The sequence below is a fragment of the Marmota flaviventris genome, chromosome 15 (assembly GCF_047511675.1).
Source record: "Marmota flaviventris isolate mMarFla1 chromosome 15, mMarFla1.hap1, whole genome shotgun sequence".
Lineage (NCBI taxonomy): Eukaryota > Metazoa > Chordata > Mammalia > Rodentia > Sciuridae > Marmota > Marmota flaviventris.
This window is the reverse complement of record NC_092512.1, coordinates 13,041,599-13,059,989: the sequence shown is the minus strand read 5'-3', so window position 1 is coordinate 13,059,989 and position 18,391 is coordinate 13,041,599. Positions and strand designations below refer to the sequence as shown.

Below are 18,391 nucleotides of genomic sequence, written 5' to 3'. Positions count from 1 at the left end.
AATCCTTGTACTGTGTTGCGTTTCTACCCACTGTGTTCCAGGTCCTCGGTCTCCTTGCCAACACTCGATGTGATCAGTTTTTCTTTTTAGCTGTTCTAGGTATGTAGGGCAGTCTTCTGAGGTGCTCTCTGGGCCGTGCTTTCTTGTCTGCTGTGGGTTCTGGGAGCTTTCTGTCCACTGTTCTCCCTGGATCCCAGCCTCATTTCTCAATGCAGCCTGTCAGCTGGGCTCTGACCCCATCCCCTCCCTGCACTGAGGCCTGCAGACGTTCTTAGGGCAGTGAACCGGGGTGGTCCTAAGGCCCACCTGGTAGCACCCCAGTCTTTGGCCCACCTAGTCAACACTCTTCACTTCTATACCAACCCTCAGATGGCTACTGCGGCCTCATGTTGTCTGATGTCCAGGGCGTTTCAAACCAACGCTCCACATTTCATCATTTTGGGTTTTCCTTGTTGTTTCAGACAGGAAGGCACTTCTCATGCCTGTGACTGTTTTGGCGACAGTGGAAGTCCCCTCCACTTCCAGGTTTTCGGCCCTCTCTGGCCCTTGGTAGAAGTGACTTCAGTTTCCCCTGGATGGGCATCAGTGACTCCCGATGGTAAAAGCGCTCTGCCTGTAATGAGCCTCCAAGCTTTACCCTGGAGCCTGGGGGCCCGAGGAAGAAACCGAGGCATCGCCTGGGGGTAAAACAAGAAGCAGCTAGAGGATTCAGTAGTCAGCCAACACTGGTGAGTGAATCAACATGTATTAGGCACCACTTTTGGCCAGGTGCCATATTCAGTGGGAAGCTCTAAATATGAATACTGTTGGCCTGTCTTCAATAGTCTCCCTCCTCTGGGGCAGAAAGTCACAAAAGCCATCACGAGACAGTTTAAGTACAGGATTTATGTAGGTGCCATCTTGTTCCAGGTCAGTGGAGTGAGAAAACTGGGTGGTCTGCTGAGCTCAGCCCCTGGGAGGCCCTAACTGATGGTGTCTGTGCCACCTAAGTCCTGTGGCTGTCCCCATCACCCTGGCAACCATCCCCGTGAGCAGGAAGGGGAAAGAACATGGAGGAGATGGCCCAAGGGAGGTCTTAGCAGCCAGCCGGGGAAGTGTCGGTCACATCTGCACAGCTGCCCACTGTGCAGAGCCCCACCCCCTGGCGTTGTCATACTGCAAGGAATGCTGGGAAATGTGATGAGGGTTTTGTTTGGGAAAAAAAAGAAACAGATTTTGGTAAACTGCTAACAGAGCCTGTCAGATTATGGGTTGTTGTAATAGGAGTTCTGCGCTCTGCTGTGTGTAGGCTACTTGTTAGGGTGACTTCTACATGGAATTTAATGGAGGGGAGGTGCTGGGACTGTCATGGCAACTGACATTGGCTGTGGCCTTTCTGCAGTGAGGCAGGAAGGAGGAGAGAAGGAAGTAGAGCGCAGAGTGCCGTCCAGCTGGGCTGCAGGACTGGGCCTCGGGGAAACATCTACTTCCTACCTGGTCTCTAATTAGCCCCATGCCAGAAAGGAACACCAAGGGCCCCTTAGGGAGGTGACTTGAAGCCATATAAGGAAAAGAATTAATAAAGGCAGACTCCAGAGAGAGAGGAGAGAGAGAGAGAGAGAGAGAGAGAGAGAGAGAGAGAGAGAGAGAGAGAGCAGTCCTTAAATCAGTCCTGTCCTTCAGTGTGACATGGGAATAGTGGTTATTTTGTTCCTCCAAACCTTGACTTTAGGTCACAGTTAGGTCCAGTTAATTGACTATGTTAGAAAAGGATATTGGAGTTGTATAGAAACAGGACTGAGTCCTGGCTCCACAATTGCTGGACGTACTTAAGTAGTTAAGTTAACCTCTCTGGATTTTGGTGTCCTGAGCTGTAAAATGGAGCTGACAAAGTGCCTATCCATCTCATTGTAGCAAGGATTAAATGAATTTTTACTTGTAAAGCACTTGGTACAGTGTCTGGCACGCAATTAGCGTTCATTTCACGACAGCAATTACTATCAACACAGCAGGAGTCTTAATTCCCATCTGATAGAGTTGTTGTGAGGATCCCCGGGGAACATCACAGAACGGGAATGCCACCCCATCAGCCAACAAGATCCGAAGGTCTAAGATTCCCCAGGGGACCCACAGAAGGTGGATGGCGGAAATGTTGCTCACAGGTGTGGGGTTGGTGGCCCAGCCATCAGGGTGAGACACAAAGGTGAGCCTGCTCTTTAGTACCAAAAAGGAAGGCAAGCAGCAGGCCTCTTCCTATGGTGCCCACTGCTGAGCTGAGCCCAGGAGTTCCACAGGGCTCTATCCACTTCCCCAATCAGGGGACTGCGTTTGCTACATTTTCATGTTGCATTCTCAAAGACGGGGGCAGCGGGTCTAATTTTCCGTCTCCTCAACAACTTCCTGTGTCATTTGTTATTCTTCTGGCCCCAGTATCCCATCACCAATGTCACTGTTATTAAAGCATGGTTCAGGGTTGGGGATGTACTGCAGTGGGTAGAGTGCTTCCCTCACATGCACCAAGCCCTGGGTCCAATCCCCAGCACTCAGTGTGAGTGCGTGCGCACGCGCGCGCACACACACACACAGTAAAAGCATAGTTCACTCCTTTTTTAAAATTCTTGCTTTTTTTCTGATCCACCTGTCTGGCAATTTGTCTTCATAGAAAACTTGTCCTTATCCATTCACATCCAACTCTAGTGCCACTGCCTTTCTGATGTCCTCCTGGGCACCCCTGCAGATGCAGTCCATGAGGAATCCCACTGCGACTTACCTAGCCTGGCGATTCTCCCCTTACGTTTCTAGTCTGCCTGGCTATGGCTCCCAGCTAGATTCCAAACCTGCCACTTTGACTGCAGAATTGCTCAGTGCATTCAGGCACTAGGTGCTCGTTGTCGTTTACTAAGTTCATGCACCAGAAACCACAGTGAGCCAGAGTGCTCACCACTCAGGTCCTGAGCATCAGGTCCTGCTGGCCTCCAGGACACGCCCCCCACTCCTCCCCCCACTGCTGCTCCTGACTCTATTTCCAGCAAGCCATCTGCTGTCACTCCCACCCCAGCCACTCTTCTCTACAGCAACCAGAGGGAGATAATCTTTTATGAGTGTGTACCAGATATTTCTTTCATGAAAGTCTTAAATGTTAACACATCTGACTTATAATTGCATCCAAATGTCTTGCCATTTCTTACTGAGCCCAGCACTAGCTGTCTCTGTCTCTCCAGCCACGGGGGTTTCCTTGCTCATCACCCCACTGCCAAACTCCTTTCTCTCCCTGATCTTTGCATGGTGTCTCCTTCCTGTCATTTAGTCTCAGCCAGGATGTCGCCTGCTCAGAAAGGACACCTGTGACCACTCAATCTAAAGTCGTACCACATGTTTTCTATCACATCACTGTCTATTTATTTTCTTCAACATTTGACACTATATGACTTTGTCTTGTTCATTTATCCATCAACTTGCATATCACCTGTGTTTTCTATTTGAATCAGAGTTAATTATAGGGGGACAATATGAGGACACTCGTCTCTGATGAGCCAGTTCTAGTGCACCAGTGATTCTCCCTTAGTTGATCACAGAGTCAAGTTATTTTAACCACCGCTGCATCACTGTGAGTACCCAAAACATTGCAGATGTAACAAAAAGAATGTGTATAGTAGGTGTATAGTAGGTGCTCAGTGCACAATTTATCAACATAAGCACTTTTCTTGGTATTTCCTTCTCTCTGTTCCTTTACACTGGGATCTCAGGCAGAGTTGTGCATCTTGGAGGCTGAAAGGCTGAGTGGACACTCGATTTCCAACCGGAAAACCAGGATATTGAGCCCTGCTAATATAGTAAGAGTGACTTCTTGAATTGTCAAAATTTTCCACAAAAGAGTGTATCTGTGAACAGACAATAATCACATCAAATTCTTTAATCTTGTGGGAGTGGTGTTCAGTTGTGCGGAGAACAATCCTTCCCTGGACATTGGTCTACAGGGAGAATTTGTGGAAAGCAAACTAGTAAAGAGTGGCAACTTGACTCTGTGATCAACTAAAGGAGACTCACTGGTGCACTAGAACTGGCTCGTAAGAGACGAGTGTGCTCATATTGTCCCAAATCCTCATGTAGGTCGCTTTAAACAGATGTGTTGAGAGTGTATTTATACCATGGGAATCGGCTACAAATTGTGCTACAAATCAGGGCTTTTTTAAATTTTTTTTTTTTTTTTTTTACTTTAGAGAGCTATTTTCCTGGCACACCAGCACTCTTCTTCATTGTGTTGTGGAGTCTGGGAAGTGGGAGAGATGGACAAGGACTCAGTGGCTTGCTGGGCCAGACTCAGGATTTCTAGGTACTGACGATGGTGACTGGCAGCATCAGCTGAAATGCTTTCCACACACACTTGTGTACACAGGCAGCTATTACCTGAGTCTAATTGCAGCATTTAATTCTGAAGCAAATGCTCGGCTGTCATCCTGATTAACCATCAGGAGGTGCCTCTGTAGAGACAGCTGGGTGACAGATAGTGAAGACTTGAGGAGAAAGCAAGTTCACGGATGCTCAGGGAGATGATAGTCCCCCTGGTCTCAGGATGAGTTTCCCCACTTCAGACCCAGAATAGAGAGGCTTGGCTTTCTTTATGACTGTAATTAAACAGATCACAGGAGAAATAGCATCCGAGGGGAGCCAGGCATCCCATGAAGGAGCTAGATGACATTGGATAAGTTCTTTGAATTTTCTTAATCTCAGCTCTGGGACCTGTTTTGGTAAAATAAAGAAAATTATGTGACATGAAAAGTCATTACATAAAGATGAAGATTTGGGGACAAGACATGGGGCCACCAGGAGTGCCTCTAGAACATTTAGAGGAAGTAGATGGTCTGACTGAGACCCATACAGAGGAAAGAAGCTGAGAAAGCCCACGAGGAAGTTTGGAACATGGTGGGGTAATAAGTCGTCTCTGCAAACCGAGGCAGAGTCTCTGAGGGATGGTGGGCTCATCTCGAAAACTAACTCCTGCTCTCCTCGAAGGACAGCTTACCTGGCCTTGGTGGCATGACCCCACATCATGTGCTGTGTTCATGGTCCCTGGAGATGGACTTGGACACAGCATAGCAAAGATAGTGTGTCTGTGTGGTGCCCAGGGTCACAGCTCGGAGACCTGAATGGCAGGAGATGGTGCCACTAACTGGGAGTGGCATTTTCTCACCTGGGATGACTTGGGGGCTGTGTGTCTCTGGGACTGCCTACCAGAACACTTACCTGTGGCCCTTAGACCTGTCGTGCACTTCCTTCAAGCATGGTGGCTTCTCACGTGGCTACTCAGAGCGCCAGAAGGATACGTTCCAGCCAACAAGGTAGAAGAACTTGGCATTTTTTTGGTCCATCCTCAAATGCCACATGGTGCCATTCTAATGATTGACGCCGTCATAGGCTCACCCAGATTCAAAGAGAGGGACACAGGCTCTACTTCTCCATGGGAGGGCAGTTTAAGAATTTGCTGCCATGCTTTGAAATAACCACAGAACTTAGAAAATCTTGTAGTTGTAGGAGCATAAAAGTAAGCTGTGTAGAAACAGTGATAATAAAAATAATGGTAATAATAACTCACAGTATAGGGCTTATGTATGCCAGGCACTGAACTGTATATTCATGTACATTAATTCACTCAAACCTCACCATAACCTTGAAAGGTAGGGAATATCATCAGAATACCTATTCTGTAGCTGAGGGAATAGAAGTGTGGACAGGTGAAGCGACTTGCCCAGGGCATTGCTAGTGCCTGGTTCAGTAGGAGAAGTCGAGTAGTGGACACCCGACACCCACGCACCTGGCACGTGGCAGCGTAGAGTGAGCATCTCTGGTAAAACATACTGCACACTTATTAAATGTTGGCACTCTGTCAAGCACTTTCCATGGATTGTCTTAGTTCTCAGATAATCCCATCAGGCAGGTGCATTATCTCTACTGCTTTATACTGGAGAAAACTGAGGCCTAGTTTTGAGAGGGTTTCATTTCATCTCTGCCTTTCCCCAAAGTCTGGGGTCTGCCACATATTCATGTAAGAAAATAGAAAGGAGAGCAAGAGTCCCCAGAGGGATATTGCTGTGGATCTTGGTGGAGTGGCATTCGGACAAGAGGAATTCCTTGTGCTGGTGTCCACCAAGAAGAGAGAAGTATTGTCCAGTGGAAAACTGACCTGAAGCTACTCACTCCCTTCCCGGCGCTCAGCTCGCCAGGGCTTTGCCACACACCTCCTGCGGAGTACCACAGCTAGGTCATTAGAACTTCCATCTTACAGACAAGGAGCCAGAGGCCTAGAGGTGCCAGATGTAAGATAATTAGGTGGTCATTGAGTATGCAGATCAGGCCTCAAGTGAGAGAGGCCTTGGCTGGTCCAGCCCCCTCCTTAGGGCTAAGCAGGCGAAGTGTCTGGCTCCCCGCGGTATCAGCAGTGGAAGAGCACAGGCTGGCACCCAGTGTCCAGGCTGCTGCTCTCCCTTCATTCATCACACTCATTCCAAACACATCTGGCTTGGGCTCTCCTTCTGGAAACCTCCTGGCTCCTCCATGGCTGGAAAGTCAAGTATTTCTGTAACATTGACAACCAGCTCTTATTACACTCTTGCCATGATCCCTCTTTCCACTCAACAGCGAGGACAGGGACCATCTTTTATCATTGCTTCTCAATATCTTCCACGGGAAGAGCAGGTGCCTAACCACGCTGGCTACCCGAGTGATTCAATGAATCCATGAGTGAACAGATTCGGTCAAACACAGCTGGTGGGAGGAGAGGGACTTGGATGTAGCTCTGAAGAATGGGTCAGTTAGGCCAGAAGGGCTCTTTATAGAAGAGGCTTGGAGAAATGCTTGGCAGCAGCAGTTTGAACTATGGCTGGGACCCAGATGGAGCCCCCTAGGTCCACAGCATTTTCAGATGGCGCGGGCACTGTTCTTCCTGCATCTGGGGCTGCTGCTGACTGAACGAAGGCTTCCTCTTTGCCCTGGAAGTTGCCCTGCTGATTCACACCCTAGTCACCAGCAGTCTGGGTTCAACTCCACAGCACTCTTCTAGAAAGCCCCTCTCCTGCTCCTGCGGCAGACGGCTTGGGCTGTCACTCGATGCTCATTAAGGGCAGTGAGTCAGGATGGTGGCTGAGGCAGAGTTTCCACCCTGCCCTGTGCTGCCTTCCTCCTCTCCCTGCTGTGCTATTTCCAGCACACAGACTCCCAAGGCTTTGTGGGGAAGAGAAAGATCCTGGGCTCTGCGCCACCAGACCTCCCGGCAAATCTCTGCTCTGCCATTCTCCTGTTATGGGACCTTGAGAAGAGAGGGGATGTGCTCTGGGGTCTGCGTCTTCCACATCGTGTAGAGTTGTTGTGAGGACCGAGTGGGGTCAGGCATAAAGGGCTCTGTGTAGGATTGGGGGCACTGTAGGGATGTAGGCAGTACCCAGAGTGCCTTTGGCTTGGGGTTCACAAGCCCTGTTCTCTCCCTCCAGCGTGCAGACAGCAGGGCCATTGTCCTGGGTCCCCAGCCAGATTCTGGGGGCTGTCCCTCCTTCCTTCCTGGTTGGCTGTGTGGTTCATCCCTGTAAAATTTCTCTCTGTGGTTCTCCGAGCAGGAGGGCTCACCTCAACTGTCCTGCAAAAGAGCCTTTCACAACCCCCTGGGCAGCCACAGTCCCTAGGCTGGCGGGGGCCCATGAGCTGGTTTCTGCTTCTCTGATTTCACTGAGTTGTTCATAAGCAGAGTTCTAGTCCTTCTTCTTATGACTCTTAGGTGGCAGGAACATGTGCAGAGGAAGGACCTGGATGTGCCTGCTCAGAGCAGGTCAGGCTGTCTGTGGAACCTACTTTTGCTTCCTGGGCTTTGGATGGGCTCTCAGACTCTGTGGAAGGACTTGCCCATCCGCCACCCCCAGACTCTATGTCTCACCCATTCCTCTCTGGAAGTTGATTCCCTTGGGTGTAGACAAGAGCTAGCTAGCATTCCCCGCCTCTAGCACATCCTGCCTGCCCCAGCCTGGATCTGCTCAGACCAGCTGAAATTGTCCTGCTTGAGCCCCATCTTCTCAGGGTCCTCTTCTAACCCTGCCTTCCCCATTCTAAGGAGTCAACAGGCTATCTTTCCCAGTTGGCATAAAAAGCCACTCTCACCCTTGCCCATAGATGCCATGGAAGAAGCCAAGGTTCTGAAGTTAGAGTCATAAAATCCTCATTCCCAGCTCCTCGACTCACCAGTTTCATAATCGTGAGCAAATCACTTAAACTCTCTGAGCCACGAGTGCTCATATTTGAAAGGGCGGGGCCGAAGCTAATTGCCCTGTCTCCCCTCTACCCCGTGTACTGTGAGAATCAAATGAGATAATGTCTGTGAAAGTGCTCTGTAAACCAGAGGCTGTTATTACCCCACGGCGGCCTATTATTATTAATAACTGGTTTTCCCCATTCTTCCAACTCTCCCTCCCTCTCCCGAGCTGACTTGCCGCTGAGACTCAGTGGAGGTGCCCCTATGGGGCTGGGAACTAGAAATGATTCTGCTTTGTTCACTGAGGAAGTTCCAGTTCCTCTGATTGACACCCAGAGAACAACGAAGGGTTAAAGGAGCTGGATGACAAAGTCTTTCTTGGATTGACGGTTGGTGGTCCCAGTGGAAGCCAAGATGGTACCTCTGCACCCAAGGCAGGAAGAAAGCCTGGTTCAGGCAGCAGCTCCAGGGTGCTGTCAGCAGGCACTGCTTTCAAACGGGTCACTTCGTATGCCACTGCCAGTCTCTTGCTGGAGTCACCCGCATTTCCTGGAACCTCTGCCTCCAGACCTGCCTCTCTTACTCCATCTTCCAGAGCTGTCTAAATACCAGTCTCTTCATACTGTTTGCTTAACGCCCACACCAAGTCCCCCTTGCCCTCCAGCTAAGGGCTGACTGAAGCAGCAAGAGCTTCTGCTACCCTCCAGCCTCACCCAGGACTCCCGCCCCCTCCTTCAGTTGCTGCTCATCCGGCACCCTATTCTATACCACCTCCTCCTGGGGGCTCAGCTAGGTGCCAGCCCTGGCGAAGCCTGCCCTTGCTCCCCTACAAAGAAGGCTGCCTGGGATGTGCTTCCAGAGCTGCTTGGCCTCCCCGTTAGCCGCCCCTCCCTCGGTTGTTTTTTGGTGTTAGGCTCTGTCTACCCTAGGAAGCTGGAGCTAGCCCTGCCTGCCACTGTCCTCATTTGTGATGGTCTTGGCACTTACGTGGGTGCCCAGCAATGAATCAGTGAATAGAAGCATTGGGTCCATGTCCACTACTTGATCCCTGGAAGCTGGGGCACTCAAAGATCTTAATGGATAAACACAGATGGTTTCATTTTAAATGAGAATGAACAAACTTTACGACTCTTCATTTTTCTCTCCTAGATCTATTTTTAGCGCATGCCAGCTAGCTAATATGGCCTAAGATTTATCAAGTATTTAATCTGCACTGAGCACTTTACATGAGTCAGTTCCCTCAGTCTAACCAACCATGCTCAGAAGTGACTGCTGTTACTCTACCCCTGATGCACTACCCATGAGGCACTGTGGTTCAGAGAGTACCAGTCGCTTGTCCAAGGTCACCAGGTCAGCAAGTGAGGAGTGCTCTTGAGCCAGAATCCATTTTCCTCCAAAATCCATGCTTTTAATTACTGTAACAGGCTGCAGGGGCTTTGGCATCATAGAGATCTAGGTTTGAATTCCTAGGACTCACGTGTGTAATTGTAGCAACTTAGTGTACCCCCCTTGCTCCATTCCTTATTAGAATGTTGTGTGATAAACAGGATTATGTTTGTAAAGCACTTGGCTCTGGGTAGATTTTCAATTTTCATTGACAAGTTAGTAAGACATAGATAGACCTTACATTTTTGTAATTCAGCAATTTTAAGAATTAGGACTGATTGCTTTCTTCTTGAGCATCCTCTTGAAGTGTACTGGGGCTCCCTGCATCCTGGGGGACTTTGAGGCAGGTTCATCTGCCCTTGGATGCTTGAATCTATGAGAAGTGGCTTTGGCACACTCACCTGCAGCCTGCTGCTGCTCCATTGTCTACTTGCTCAGAAACTTAGGAGAAAGTGCCATCACTGTCCCTGGGCACCTTCATGGTCATCTAAGGGCAGCCACTTTGTCACCACTGGACACTGGACTCTCATTTCTCCAGGTAGGATAATGTCAGACCCTACATACTTTTCCCATGAAGCAAGGGTCAGAGTCTCACTACCCGCCTAATCACTGGCCTAGAAGGGGCGTCCATGTGTCCACACCTCCTTAACCCACAAGAGCTAAGAGACGGAACAGCAGGGATGTTCACTGCAGCATTGATTACAAGGGTGAAAACTTGGAACCACTTAAATATTCCACAATGACAGATGGGCTGAGTAGGTTACAGCACACACACAAAAATGACCCTCAGCTATGTCTGGGGAAGAAGGCTTATCAACCCGAAAAGAGGACTAGGGTGAGATGGAACACATAAAAAACAGATGGCAAAGTAGAAGGTAATAGTGTTCACTAATATAGGGAAGAAAATCTGAAAGTGTTCAGGAGGGTAAAAGTGTTTTATCTCTGGGTTGTGAAATTATAGGGGGTTTTCTAGGGGGGGGAAGTATAACTTAGTGGTTATGAAAATGGACTTCAGAATCAGGCAGACCTGGTTTTAGCCTATTTTCTGCCACTTGAGAGCTTTGTCACCTGAGTTTCATAATTTGTAAAGTAAGAATAATAGTGCCCACCCCTATTGGTCGAGAGGGCGGGTCTAGCTCTGTCTCCGCCATGCTGGCCGCAGGCTACGTGCTCTGTTGGGCATTGAGGTGCACCTTCTCCGTGAATTTCATTTTGCAAATGAGAAAATTAACAGTGGGACAAAGAAACCTGCCCTGATCCCACAAGGGAGCTGCTGACTGTCCCCACTCTAGTGGGCACCTAGTTCTTTAAGAGCTGCTGAGGTAGGATCTGCTGTCTTTCATCCACAGCTCCCTGCTGACTCATTCTAGACCCACTTTGCCTAAAGCCCCAGTATTTTCATACTGGCCATGTCTCCTCTATCTTCTAGTTGTGTTTTATCTTATTCTTTTTTTTTTTTGGACTCGAATGAACTAATTATTGATCAGACAGGTGGATGAAAAACCTGAGCATTCAAATCGTACCATTGATTATGAGGAAGTCCAAGAATAAGCTTTGCGATCAGGCAGCGAGAAGTTGCCAGTCACTCTACAGAACCCCAAAGGTAGAAAAATGTTTTGAGTTTTGCATTTTTCCTTTTCTGCTCATCTGGAAAGAGTGACTGGTCTTGATGAGAGAGTGGGTAAGCAGAGGGTCCATGACTGGCCTGGGAGCATGTCATTGACCAGGGTTGCTAGGAGAATCCCAAGGCTGGGTCCTTGAGCAGAATATGGAGGACAGGAGCAGGTGCCTGACAGATATGGGTCCTCATCCCTGCTCCCTCACTCACCCCCTGTGTGGCCCTGAGCACCTTTCTAAATTACCTGAACTTCATTTCCTTATCCTTAAAACAATAGCTGGGGAAACAGATTTCAGTACATCCACATCAACAAACACGATGCAGACATCCATAATGATTATAGAATGAACATTTCTTGACTTAAAAAAGATGGCTATGGTGTGTTGGCAAATGCAAAGGGCAGGTTGTGATATGGAATTCAGAATGGAGCAGTCATTCAGATATGCAATGCGCCCAGGCTCTTGACTGTGCAAGACAATTTCAGCAAAAGGCAGAGGCACAGTGCCTTACACTTAGTAGGCACCTCATTGTGATTGATCAAATCCCAATTGTGGGTCCTTTTGGTGACTGTTTGTTTAATTCCTAATTGAGAAGTATTGAGGTGGCACTGTTTGCCAGGCACTGTGCTCTGGGTACCAGGGTGACACCCAGGGGAAGATGGGGAGTGACGGTGGTCCTTAAGGCTACAGCAGGGAGAGGTTATCATGGGAGGAGGTGTTTGAGAAGAGTGTCAAAATAGGGACAGGAGTTGCCTAGGCAAGTGTGGAAACAGATCAGTGTTAACCTGGTAGAAAAGGCAAGAGGAGAGCAGGGTTGTGGGTGTGACAGAAATTAATGGCCCTGACTGATTGACTGGCTCTAGCTGTCCTAGGTAGAAAAAAATCCCAAGTATTCTTTAAAAAAAATCCCAAGTATTCTTTCAAAAAAAAAACCTGTAAGCTCAACTCAGAATTGAATTCCATCAAGCCACTGATTCACACAGCAAGCATTTATTCAACATTTACTATGTGCTTTGCATCACGCTGGGTGCTGGGAAGATATCGCTGATGAATTTCTTCCAGTCATTTTCCTAAAGGTGCCTTTATTGGTGTAGCATTGACAAAGGCTCAGCCCTCCTCCAGGGGCATCTGCTGTGGTGATGGAACTCTTCTTTACATTCTGCAAGGAAGAAATTGACACACTTTTTTACCTCCTTCTCAAAATTCAAAACTAGACATACATGTGACTCATTGTTTTATCTACTAACATGTATTCTGATCATACCCTGGCTTAGACAGAGATGACTTACGAAGCCTTACAGGAATCAACCATGACTGTGAATGTAATCATTTGGTTTACTGATTTGTCCCACACAGGAGAGGTGACTGGCCCAAGGTCACCTGATGAGTTTTCTGGGCTTGAAAGGAGATCTAAAGCTGCTGGTTACAGAGTCACTACTTTCTGATGCCTCCATCAATAAAATGCCTGCCACACAGTTGCTCCAGAATGAGACCAGGAGGGGACCCATCCTGTGGTTAATGTGACTGTGATCTAATCATCTGGCCACTCCCACCTCCACCTCCTTCCCCAATCCAGAGCTCAAGGTCAGTCACTCAACTCTGCCTTGCCTCTCACAGAGTATGGCTGGCTGTCTCCAGCCTACTTGTCATTCTTCTGAAAATACCCATGGAACCTCGTCCAGTCTCCCCTGAACGGCCCTCCCACTTGCTCCTCTGCGTGTCTTCTGGTAGACAAGCCACAAGCCCAGAGGGGCAATTAGGGATTAGGGGTGACAGCAGTTTGGTATTATTTCAGCTAATTGCTGTCCTGTGTGTAAGAGTGCAGCATCTCCAACAGCTGGCCTGAGGAATCGTCCCTGTAGAAGCAGTCCCGCCTTCTGTGGGAAAGAGTCGGGTCTATTAGATGGGGCAGGGGCTGTGAGAAGCTGCCGCGTGCACCCCATTGGTTGTAAAGGTTAAATGGGCAGAGCCATCGGGTTCTCCCCACGGTGGCTGTTCACAGTGTGTGTGTTTGATTTAGTTTCACCATTCTCCTTTTGACTCCCCGTGTTCCCCTGACCCTGGCACACAGCACCCTGTGCTCAAATCCGTTATTATCTGCCTTCGATGGCACGTTGGCCACGAAGCCTTCTTTTCCTCTGTACTAGTTTTGGAGGTGCGGGAGGGGTACTGTGATTGATTTGTATATGGCTATCAGAGCAGGATGCCAAAGATTAGTCCTTGGCTGACTGAGACTCTGAGCTCTAGAACACGCTGCAAGGTCTCAGTGGACTTCTGAGCATGCCAACTCGGATTTTCATTTATGGTGGTGTGACATGGATCCCTGAGCTGACTATCTGAGCTAAGGTCGGGGCATCTCTGGACAGGGGCAGCACGGGGAATTGAATGCCCATATATATCCACTCTTGGAGCTCTTTGGAATTGAGGGATTGGGTAGTTTTTCTTTCTTTCTTCCTCCCTCTTTCCCTCCCTCTCTCTCTCTTTCTTCTTTCTTTCCCCTTCCTTCCTTTCTTTCTCTGTCTCTCTCTCTCACATTGCTAAGCACAAACAGAGAAGGAAAATGTTAATTCACATTCTTGCTTTTTTCTAAAGGAAAACCTCCCCCTTCCCGCCCTGGCCTGTTCCCAAGGGCTCACTTTCCGAGTCTGCTCATCAGTGAGTCTGTACAAACAGCTCGGAGCAGGAAGGCTGCGGGCTCCTCACCTTCTGTGTCCCTGTCTCCTCCCCGCTCACCCCAGCTCTGAGTTCTGCCTCTGCTCTCATGAAGGGTGTGTTGATGGAGGGTGCAGCTCACTGGGTCACACAGGGAAGCTACAGGGGGTGTCCAAGTTCACATGTCCCACATTCCAGGAGAATGTTTCTGACATTGAGCAATGGTACGGCTCTGCCAGGTTGAGGTCTGTCCGATTGGAATGCAACTCAAAAGGAAAGTCCCGGAGTGATAGTGATTCAAATACTCACCTCCCCAGATCCCCGTCTTGGTTTTTAATTCCTTTTTAATTCTCCAATGACACACTCAGCCCAGCTCTCTTGCTGACCGCATGGTACTTGGTGGTGCTGATAAGTACAACTTCCCAAGAGATAGGAATGCAAATCGTCACATTGTGTTGAGTCATGTGTACTCTGCAGCTCTTTCCCAAACATTGCATCAGACCGTAATTGGCAGCTCCCAGGACTCCTCTGCTGGAGTGACACTGCATGCCCAGGAAAAACTCAGTCCATTTCTTTAAAAAATTATATTTTGACCCTCTTCCTCTGCCTGGTTGTAATATCCTGTTCTCAAGGAAATGGAACCCCTGGGGGAGCAAAGGCAAAACTGGTTTTGCAGATAAGTTGGAAAATTATGGCTATTGCCCTTCCCCACCCACTCTGGTCTCTTAGCAACAAGACAGCTGGTGGTATCCACCAGAAAGAAAGAGCCCAGAGCTTGCAGAGGAGCCAGTCTGAATTCTTGCCTGCAGCCTGATTTATTTAAACCTCTGCTGCATTCCTGGGCGTAGAGACCCAGGAGTCCAGTCAAGGGAGCATCCCCTGCCCTTCGTGTGACCTCTGTAAGTGAGCAGACAGAGGGAGATCTCAGAGTGAGGGGGACGGTCCTCTACAAAAATCTGCCTGGTGTGGGAAGCCAGTTTCCTTTGACTTTGGGGGAATCCATGTGCAAATTTGGGCTTGTTTATAGAGCGAGGTGGCCTGGGGTGGAGCCAGGAAGGAGCACAGAGCTGGGGTCTGGAAACCAGGTCTGATGGCAACAGCCTCTCCCTCCCTGTGCCCTCCCCACCCAGTGGTGATTTTCTCAGCTGCAAAGTACAGTTATTGAATTAGATGTTCTGGGTTGGGGGTGCTGGGACGTGTATTTTTTTATAGTCTTTCTGTTATATGAATATCCATCTGATCCCCTCCCCCATAGTTATTATGTGCTGGAGCAAGAATTCAAACACAGATCTGAAACTCACTTTCCCTGTCCCTACCGGATGCTGTTTTGATACACACACACAGGCACCCCACAGCTGGAACGTTGTACCAGGCCATTCTTATATCTTCATCTATTAATCCATGAGACTAGAACTGAGGGGTGTGGAGGATTTGCGTGGCAGTGGAGACACTTGAGTTCACATTCTTGCTTGCTCTGCCTCTGAGCAGCTAGTGGACTCAGTGTCCTCCACCATGAGACGGGAATAACAGAACCTGACGACTCAGCTGCTGCCAGGGGGACTAGGTGAGAAGATGTATAGAAAACACCTAGCATGGTGCCTGCTACATAGTAAGTGCTCAAAAAAAGGGGAGAACAATGACAGAGCGAGACTGAGGTGTTGGCTGTAGGTTCCTTGATGGTAAAGATTTGCCCCAATTGTCCTGTAACTTCACTACATTTTGTGGCACACAGAAGATAACTGTTTGCTGAGCTTAACAAATGTACCTCCCTAATACACACACACACACACATACACACACACACACCACACACACATAAGATTGATGAATTTTATGACTTCATCTTGCTGGGACTTTTCATAGGGCTCTGCATTTTAGAGTAACTCATCACAGCTAAGATACTATGTGGTTGGCTGTTTTGTGTCCAACTTAATAATCTTCAAGCATTTTTAAGAATCCAAAGTCTTGTTTCTCAAAACATTGTTTTGGCCAGATATTATTCAGGCATTTTTCTCTGGTTCTCTGCAGCTCCCCCTTCATCTGGCACTTAAAACACTAAAGAAGTGTGAGCAGGGCTTGTATTACTGGCACCATACTAAGTCCATTATATATTACCTTATTTAATGCTGTTAATGACCCTGCAGGGTGGGTATCACCTCAATTTCAGAAGAGGTAATTATTGGCAGAGGTAATTATCCAGACAGATAAACTAGTAAACCCAGGCAACTCAAATTATAATTGGCACAACTAGGGTTTAAGCTTAGGTCATGTGACTTCAGAGTAAACTCTGACAAGTTTAAGCTACTGGCTTGATCAGTGTCCCTGAACTCACATGGTGTCCATTGTCCTGGGGAGCACTACTGTAGCCTGTCCAAAACTTGACTCCTGCTCTGCATGATCATGCCTGTCACCACCCCCTCTTTGTCCCTGAGAACAAGTGATGGAAACTGAGGACACAGAAGCTACAGAATCATAAGCCAAGAGGATTTAAAAGTTGGAAGACTTCTTCAAGAGGTCATCTCGTCTGATGGGTTCTATTGGTGGTGGGGAGGGGACACGGCTTGCCTATTTGGCTTGTAAAATCAATTTAATAGTTCATAACAAACATTTCCAAAGTGAAACGGATGGGATAGAGGACATCAGAGGTAATGCACTTGGGGTGAAGTAGTGTTGAGAGGCAGCAGTCAGGTGTCCACTGTGCGGGTATTTGGGTTACAGCATAAAGTGCATTTCTTATTGGAGAGTTGTTTGTTGAAGCTTGAAAATGCCAGTTTCAGGCAGCGATTTTCAAAGTTTATTCCATGGCAGAGGAGGCCTCCCATACGTTAGGAGAGGATGGGAGAGGACAAGGAGAGTAGGAGAAACCTCAGGAATGTCCCCTGTTCCCACTAAATTAGTCCCGTGTTTATCCTCCTTTCATGCTGAGTTTTCATATAATAGTTCATCTTTTAAAAAGAAACTTTATAAAACAAAACAACAACTAACCAAACAAAAATAAAAACAAACAAACTAAAAAATTGAAGAGCCGCCAACTTACCCCATCGGAGTTGTGTCGTACTGGGTATTGATTCATTCCTGTGTGGCTTTCTCTGCTAATAAAGGAGTATGTTTGGCACTGTCATGGTGGCAATAAAAAATGCAGGAAGGTTAAAAAAATGTGATTATTTCTGTCTTTAAACTCTTTGGATCAATGTGATATCAAGTAGCAAGATATTATATGGAAATGCATAATGATGTTCAGAATTTGGCAGCCCCTTTAAAAACAGATACAAAGATTTCTGCAAGAAGGTTGTAGAGGAAAACATACTGGAGGTGGCAGTGGAGTTGAAATTCAGTATAAAGGGTTCTACTGGGGTTCAGCTCAGTAACATAAACGTGTGTGTAATATGAATTTTCTTGACAACATTTCATGACCCAAAGTCTAAGGTTGTTCATTAACTTGCCTGTGAGTCAACCGTGTGGCATGGGCCAAAACCCAAGGCAAGCACACTACATTCAATTTGTTCATGGAAACCTGATACAAAGTCCCCCTGTGTGTGTGTGTGGTGGGGGGGTTCAGGGGGACTGCAAAAATGATCAAGGTACTTTGTAGCTTCTTCCATATGAGGTGGAGTCTGTTTTCCTAATTCTTCTTTTTTACTTTGGCCCCATGACTTGCTTTGGCTTTAGAATGTGGCAGAAGTGATGTGTCATCTGAGCACCTCTCCATTCTCGAACTCGTGGAACCCTGTTATGGATACGTGATTCAGTCTGGCTGAGCCTCCTGGAGGAAGACCATGATGAGAGACCCCGCCTGTCCCTGCCTTGGCCTTTCTGGACCAACTACCACAGCAGACCTTTCAGCTGATTTTAGATGTAGGAGTTAGCCCAGCTGAGATCAGCCAAGCTCAACCCAGACCAGAATGACCTCCCTGACCTTTAGAATTGTGAGCTAACTTTTGGAATCCTAACAAACTCACCCAAAGTCCTGGCAAATCCCCTCTGGGAGACAGTATCATGACTACATCAGATGGCCAGAAATATTAACTAGAAATGTTCGTAATCATTAGCTAGAAATGTTCACAAACTACAGTGTGCTCAGGTCAGGGTAGGGAGAAAGGCTTTGAGGACCTGCTGGATGAAAAGTAAAGGACTTTAGCAGGAACATGAGTTCTGCCTCCAGAGAGTCCTACATCAGAGAAATGGGACAAAGAATTTGTAGCTTCTGTGGTGGATTAAATAATTGGCTACAATTCTTGTATGATTGCATTCATTCTTGCCAAAATCTTTTGGCGGGCAGCGTGTCTTCTCCTTCTCCTTGACCTTAGGCATCTGGGTTTGGACACATGACTTGGCTTGGCCAGTGAAGTTATAGAAAGGTAGGTAGAAGTTATAGAAAGCCAGTTTTGGACCTTAGAGTACATTTCATGTTTCCTTTCACTCTCCTGTCTTTCTTCTGTTGCCATAACAACATGACTCAGTTGGCCCACTGGTCCCAGATGAGCTGGGACACATTTAGAGGCGAGCCACCTCTGCTACTCTGCA

General features: G+C 47.8%; 2 long non-coding RNA genes across 2 annotated transcripts; one reads left to right on the top strand and one right to left on the bottom strand.

Moving 5' to 3' along the window:
* Positions 1–443: 443 nt before the first annotated feature.
* Positions 444–18,099, top strand: LOC114103547 (uncharacterized). The gene is made up of 3 exons (XR_003584691.2): positions 444–728; positions 12,572–12,799; positions 17,537–18,099. It is a non-coding gene; the product is annotated as an uncharacterized lncRNA (long non-coding RNA).
* LOC139702067 (uncharacterized) lies at positions 12,190–14,422 on the bottom strand. Its single transcript, XR_011704654.1, has 2 exons — positions 14,177–14,422; positions 12,190–12,374 (listed from the first exon to the last, which is right to left on the bottom strand). It is a non-coding gene; the product is annotated as an uncharacterized lncRNA (long non-coding RNA).
* Positions 18,100–18,391: the final 292 nt, after the last annotated feature.